The sequence below is a fragment of the Lissotriton vulgaris genome, unplaced genomic scaffold, assembly GCF_964263255.1.
Source record: "Lissotriton vulgaris unplaced genomic scaffold, aLisVul1.2 SCAFFOLD_1181, whole genome shotgun sequence".
Lineage (NCBI taxonomy): Eukaryota > Metazoa > Chordata > Amphibia > Caudata > Salamandridae > Lissotriton > Lissotriton vulgaris.
Genome location: NW_028243976.1, coordinates 711,624 through 718,798, shown reverse-complemented (window position 1 = coordinate 718,798; position 7,175 = coordinate 711,624). Strand labels below are relative to the sequence as shown.

At 45.0% G+C, this 7,175-nt stretch overlaps 1 long non-coding RNA gene across 1 annotated transcript in view; it reads right to left on the bottom strand.

Moving 5' to 3' along the window:
- Positions 1-2,189: 2,189 nt before the first annotated feature.
- The window catches only part of LOC147668190 (uncharacterized), a 120,402-nt gene continuing 115,416 nt past the window's right edge, over positions 2,190-7,175 (bottom strand). Inside the window, exon 3 of the long non-coding RNA XR_015304148.1 lies at positions 2,190-3,426. This is a non-coding gene — a long non-coding RNA (uncharacterized LOC147668190). The remainder of the gene's footprint in view (positions 3,427-7,175) is intronic.

The following is a 7,175-nucleotide window of genomic DNA, read 5'->3' as shown; positions in this document are numbered from 1 at the left end:
TGTGTCAGGAGGGAGGTGCCCCTGATCAGGAGTGGCTCTCAAATTGGTTCTCCTGGCTCCCCGGCGGAACTCTGGTTAGTGCAAATCATTGTAGCCAGTTTTCATTGTGTTTGTGTCGATCCATACAATTGGGGATTTCCAGCTGTAAAAAAAAAAGCCCTCAAACTGGATAGAATGCTAGTAACTAGGAAAGTAGTAATTGTCAAAAGTGAGTTTAAAGAACAATAGGCCCACAATAAAGTAACTGTCACGAAGTATGGGTTAGTGTAGTTGAATATTCAACAAGAGGGGGGAATATTAATATTGTTATTATGAAAAACTATATGTATTCATGTATGAAAAGGAAATTGCATCTTTATCAACAAATTTGCTCGTTGTGAACTCCACCTCAACCTGATTCAGACATACGTAGTCAGGCAGGCTCTGAGATCTAAGCAGGAGGTCACAGGTAGGGCGGCACATAGCTGGCAGACAAACGCACGAACAAAAAATCCCAGATCAATTCCACACATAGGCGCAGCAACACCACAATGGTCCAAGGAGATTGGCCCCAATGAAGCACATATGGCCGGAGGGGTATGTGTGCTCCCAAAAACACCATAAAGTCAGATGCCACATAAGTTCGGAACATATAGCCAATCAGGACACACAGTACACACAATGATCACACACTCCCCATACCGGACATCTGGGCACATTACCCACTGGCCACAATATGTCCACGCAAGTTCAAGGCCCACCTGGATTCCCCATTGAATAAGTTGATTTACGAATCCAATTGCAGCTTTGACATACATGGATCGCCAGAACCATTTATGGCATTCAATGAACAGTATATAAACATATCTCAGATCGATTGTAAGTTGAGACAGACCTCAGACCCTATGCCTGTAACTGTGCTCCTGGCTGCACTGTTTAATTAATCAAGTTGTTCCTGTTTGCCAAACACCTTTTGTCTCTTCTTTTGCTCAAGGAACATAATCTCTTCCTCTCACACATCATGATCTGAACCCTTTCACGTTTCTAGGCCAGCACAAAAAGTATTTCTACCAATAATTTCGAAATTCGCCCTTTCTTTTGTGTCACTATTCCATGTTGGAGCAAATCTTTAATCTTTTGCTCTCAAAAGATTCATTTCTTTTTATGAATGCCACCAATCGATATCTCATAAAAAAAACTTGCCCATCAATGTCCCTATTCCACAATTTCCCCCTTATATTTTTACTTCTGTGTCTCTGCAACCTGCTAAAATTGTTGCAATTCAACACATTTATATATTCTTAGATTGCTACTTTAAATAAATGTATTTTAGCTTTCTATCAGCTCACACAGCCAAAATACTCTTCTGTCAAACTTTCTGCTTTCACTGCATCAGAATATCATCTCTGGTTTTACACTATCTTGGTGCTCGTTTAGCTAGAAGTTCTTAGTACATTTTTCGGCTGGTCATGATCCCTTCCGGATTACGCGTGGGGGTAGGTTTGCAGGCAGAGACCGCACACCACATGGGTCCCTGACTCGACTGTGCAGGTCCCACAGAGCAGACTGAGAGGCACCTTCGGGATTCGCTTAGGGTTGCATTACTTAAGGCAGGACCAGCAGGCCTGTCGCACTACAGACTTGAGACTAAAGGTTGTATAATAAAAGAATTTTTATTCACTGTGTAGTACAAGCACTAAGGTCCTGAGGAATTGCTAGGTTAAGCAAGAAACATGTCGACCTAAACTGAGGGTTGCAGATATTTTCGCCGCATACACCCTTGGCGTCTATCTCCCCTCCCACCATTTTTAATCAAGGGAGTTAGCCACATCAATAAAGTTCCTTGTGGACGAACCCATCTTTTTTAAACCACCACCTATCCACGACTACACATTCACCTGCCCCCTCACACGCATGAACCATATGGCTGGAACAAAAGATCTCCGCTAAAGAGCCCCTTCGGGGGTGCCCGTCAGACATTGCAGCGCCAGTCTGACGAGGAGCAGGACCCATATGATGAAGCATGACACCTAGCTTGCTGGGTGTCTGAGGGTTCTAGTTCCCAAGAGGGAATTCCCCCTCCTCTTTCCCTCTTGGTTATCTCCCTTCTACACTACACACACTTCCCCTCCCCATTCAGTCCTTCCGGGGAACTTTGTGTATCTTCTTTGTTGCCATGATGGTTTGCCTTCCTTTTTCTTATTGTGCTACATGGGGTAGAGTGTTTAATCCTTGGGCACCCATCACTAAGCCTCATGGCCTATCCTGCCACTTGTATACCGATGATTCACAAATCGTTCCTTCTATTTTGCTTCTTTGTACCATTTGTAATGGTTGTTTCACTGTTAAATAATGGATCTCTGCCAACTCTTTTCACTTACACATCAAATTTAAAAAATAAATACTTCTTCCTGGTATTGTTCAACCTTTTGATATGCTTCCCTGATCAATAAATGTTCATATTCTCGACTAAGAATGTTCTTTTCTCGGTCCTCCTAGCCCCACTTGGTTAAAAGCAGCAGATAATTTGGAAGTGAACTTAAAATCTTCTCTGGCGATCTCAATGCACACTTGCTTTTTTCCTCACAGACGCAGAGATCAGAGCTACAACATTCACAAAATGTCTTCCTTTTCAAGCTACGAACACCCTGAATCTTACGTTGCTACGTGTCTTGCCCAACTATTCTCCTTAGACTTCAAAATATGTCCCTTAGATATATGCAGTGAAATTGATCTTTCAGCTCCAATCTTCTGTTCATATCATAATTTTTCTTCTCTTTTTACTGACTCCTTGTTCATCCGTAACTTTCGCTTCTTAGTGTTTTGAAAAGGTGTTCATCCTCTCAGGCACCTTGGTTAGTCCTCCAAATTCTCTATATGTACCATTTTTAGTCATGTGATTCAACATCTCTAGTTCATCTTGGTGTTTCCTCTCTACCATGTGTCCAGTTTCTCCAAGTCATTCTTAGTAATGGTCCTTAATATAGGAATTGCTTGTGTGTCTGTCCCGGTCGCCCATAATTTGACCAGTTTGGTGTCTATTGAAAAACACTTGCATAATCTGTGTTTCCTGTGTGCTTTACTTCAGAATAATTTTGATTTAGCTTTATTATTTTTATTGTTCTAGTTTTATCTATGGAATGTGATTTAGTCATGAATATTGGACCACTGCCACTTTTGTGAACCATTTTGGTTAAAGCCCTATATTAAAAATTTAATTAAAAAGAACTTAAGAGTAAAAAATGGAAATTAAGAAAAAAAAGGAGCAGGTACCAAACCAGAAAATAATTAGCATAAAGCCACATACCTGACAGGCATATGTTCCTTTATCTTTCCGATCATGCCCATGGACGGATCCACACGGGCATACATCGTCGCCATGATGGTGATGACAACAAAGAGCCAACTGGAAGGACTGGCTGGATAAACGCCGGTAACGAAGGTATTCTGAAAACAAGAGCACCAAATTACACACTTCCTTCTGCCAGCCTAGAGCTCTCTACAAATTAGAAGTAGTGACTACATATGATTAACTTACTTGCAGGTCACCCAAGCAACATCAGAGCCCAAGCCCCGTGCTCGATGGCCATTGATCTAGATGATCTTCCAACATTAAGCCATTTTGCAATAGCAATGAAAATAACTCATCTTCCAATGTTAAATATCCCTCAAAATATTGAAATCTATATTGAAAAGGTGTTAAAGTCAGCATAAGAATCCACATCCTGCCGTTTTATTTCATATAGGGAATCAGATGATTACAAGGCAAAAGATCTGAAGCCATTCATTATTAAAACGAGGTTTTTTACCCAGTACAACACCGAATTACGGTTTTAACATAACATGGCTACACAGTAAAAATGATAAAACTTGGATAAATGGTATTGTATTGTAAGGAATATGCTACTTACCAGTATGCATCTGTTCTTGGCATGTAGGGCTGCTGACATTCATATCTGTGCATAGATCGCCGCCTAGTGTTGGGTCCGGATGATGGCACATTGTTGTCCTGGAAGAGTCTTCAAAGTATCACGAGATAGGTGGCTCCTCCCCTGGACTACAGTGCCCATGGGCATCCTCTCCATCCTCAGATAGTTTTTCGCCATTGTGGCAGAGATGGAGTGTAATACAGTAAGTGATGACCATGCCTGAGAATGATTCTGAGTGCTACAGCTGCGACAGGCACCCGGGAGGAGGGCGGGCGATATGAATGTCAGCAGCCCTACATGCCAAGAACAGATGCCTACTGTTAAGTAGCATATTCCGTTCGAGGCATGTGGGCTGCTGAATTCATATCTGTGCATAGAATAAATAGCAGTGACCTCCTTAGCGGTGGTTGCCCGTGCCAGCTGCAGCAGTCTGAAAAAGGGTTTTGAGAACAGCCTGTCCTACAGCAGCTTGCTGTTTGGAGTGTACATCTACGCAGTAGTGTTTGGTAAATGTATGTATGGTGGTCCATGTGGCTGCTTTACATATATCCTCGAGGGGAATGTTACCTAGGAAAGCCATGGATGCCCCTAACTTGCGTGTGGAATGCGCTCTTGGGGGAACTGTTAATGTGCGTTTAGCTTTTTGATAACCGATTTGTATGCACTTAACAATCCACCTGGCTATACCCGATTTGGAAATGGGGTTGCCTTTGTGTTGTGGAGAGAAGGCAACAAACAGTTGCTTGGTCTTTCTGAAATCTTTTGTCCTGTCGATGTAATACAGGAGAGCTCTTTTAACATCTACGGTGTGCAGTGCTGGCTCTGCCACAGAATCTGGATTGGGGAAGAAAACTGGCAGTTCAATGTTTTGATTAATGTGGAACTGCAACACCACTTTAGGCATAAATTTAGGGTTGGTTCGTAGCACTACCCTATTAGCATGAATTTGTATGAAAGGCTCTTGAATAGTTAGTGCTCACTAACTCTTCGTAGCGATGTGATGGCTACCAGAAAAGCCACTTTCCATGTGAGAAACAGTATTTCACAAGAGATAAGGGGTTCAAAGGGTGGTCCCATTAGTCTGGTGAGAACCACGTTTAGATTCCAGACAGGTGAAGGAGGGTGCCTGGGAGGGATCACTCTTTTGAGTCCTTCCAGAAAGGCTTTAATGGCAGGCACCCTGAAAAGGGAAAGATGCTGCCTGTTTTGAAGATATGCCGCAATGGCGGCCAGGTGTATCCTGATGGAACTATATGCCAGATTGCATCTGTAGAGATGCAACAAATAGCATATGATGTTCTGCGTGGACGCATCCAGCGGATCAATGTCATTATTGGAACAGTAAATGACAAATCGTTTCCATTTGCCCTAGTTGTAGGTCGCCTTGCCTCCTTGATGAAGTTCATACAGTCAGGGGGTAGGTTGAGGTAGCCAAACTATGACCTCAGGAGCCATATCGCAAGGCTCAACTGTTGTGGATCTGGGTGCTGAATGTCTCCATGGCTCTGAGTGAGGAGACTGGGCATGAGGCGCAGCCTTTCGTGGGGCAGCACTGAAAGTTCTAGGAACGTGGTGTACCAGGCCTGCCGTGCCCACATTGGAGCAACCAGGATGAGCGTCATGGAGTGTTGTCGCAGTTTGCGTGCCACTAGCGGTATGAGTGGTGCTGGAGGAAAAGCGTACGCAAATCTGCCTGACCAGTTCATCCATATCGCATTGCCCTGAGACTGCGGGTGTGGGAACCTGGCGGCGAAGGTTTGGCATTTTTTGCGTTTTCCTGTGTGGCGAATAGGTCGATCTCCGGATGACCCCACTGCTGGAAATATGGTTGGAGCACTGAGGGGTGTATCTCCCACTCGTGCATTTGATGGCTGTGCCTGCTGAGCAGGACCGCCATCTGGTTGTCTTTGCCTGGGAGATGTTCTGCCATGAGGAACATGTTCCTCTGGATAGCCCACTTCCACATGCTCTGGGCTAGATGAGATAGTTGCGGAAAGTGTGTGCCTCCCTGCTTCTGGATGTAATACATTGCAGTCATGTTGTCCGCCCGGATCAGCACGACTTTGTTGCACAGGTGCAAATTGAATGCCTTCATCGCCATGAAGATTGCCATCAGCTCCAACAGATTGATATGCATCTTTTACTACTGCGTCATCCATAGTCCCTGCATGGTATAATGGAGGACATGCGCTCCCCAGCCCTGGAGAGATGCGTCCGTTTTCAGCACTATTTGTGGGATAGGCTCTTGGAATGGTCGTCCCCTGCAAAGCTTTTGTGTGTTCCACCAATGCAGAGAGTTGTATGCACGACCGGTCACCAACACTAGGTCTTTCAGATGCCCATGAGCCTGGTTCCACTGTCGTGCCAAGCACTCCTGAAGCGGATGCATGTGTAGCCTCGCGTGCGGGACTATGAAGATGCAGAAGGCCATCATACCAATCAGCTGCATGAATACCTGCGCTGGGAGCGAGTGCTGGGGCCTGAATTTCTGGATTAGCAACTGCATGCTGTTGACTGGCAGAGTTTGGCTGCGCTGTTGCTGTTAGAGTGTTTAATGTTGCACCTAGGTACTGTTGTACATGAGCGGGCTGAAGGTGCGACTTTGGGTAATTCAATGAGAATCCTAGACTGTGTAGGAGGTGAATTGTGCGTGGCATGTGGCTGGCACACTGCTGGGCTGACTTTGCTTGGATAAGCCAGTCGTCCAGGTAGGGATAGACATGGATGTGTTGTCTCCGAAGGTGCGCAGCCACAGTCACTAAGCACTTGGTGAACACCCTAGGGGCAGTGGTGACCCCGAAAGGCAGGACCTTGAACTGGTAATGCTGGTTGTTGACGGTGAACCTGAGATACTTCCTGTGACCTGGGTGGATGGGAATGTGGAAATATGCATCTTTCAGATCTAGGGTTGCCAGGAAGTCTCCCTGACTGAGCAATGGTAGGACTTGCTGTAAAGTCAACATATGAAAATGTTCTGACAAGATGTACTGGTTCAGGGGTCTGAGGTCTAGAATGGGCCGCAGGGAACCGTCCTTTTTTGGGATTAAGAAGTACAGAGAGTACACCCCTGTACCTTGCTGTTCTAAAGGCACGAGTTCTATTGCCCCTTTTTGCAGCATGGAGAGTACTTCTTGCTGCAATAAGTGCATGTGCTCTGCGGACATAGGACGGTGCCTTGGGGGTATGTTGGGGGGAGTGGAGGTTAGTTCCAGACAATAGCCGTATTGGATAAGTTGTCTCACCCACCTGTCTGTGGTGATGGCTTCC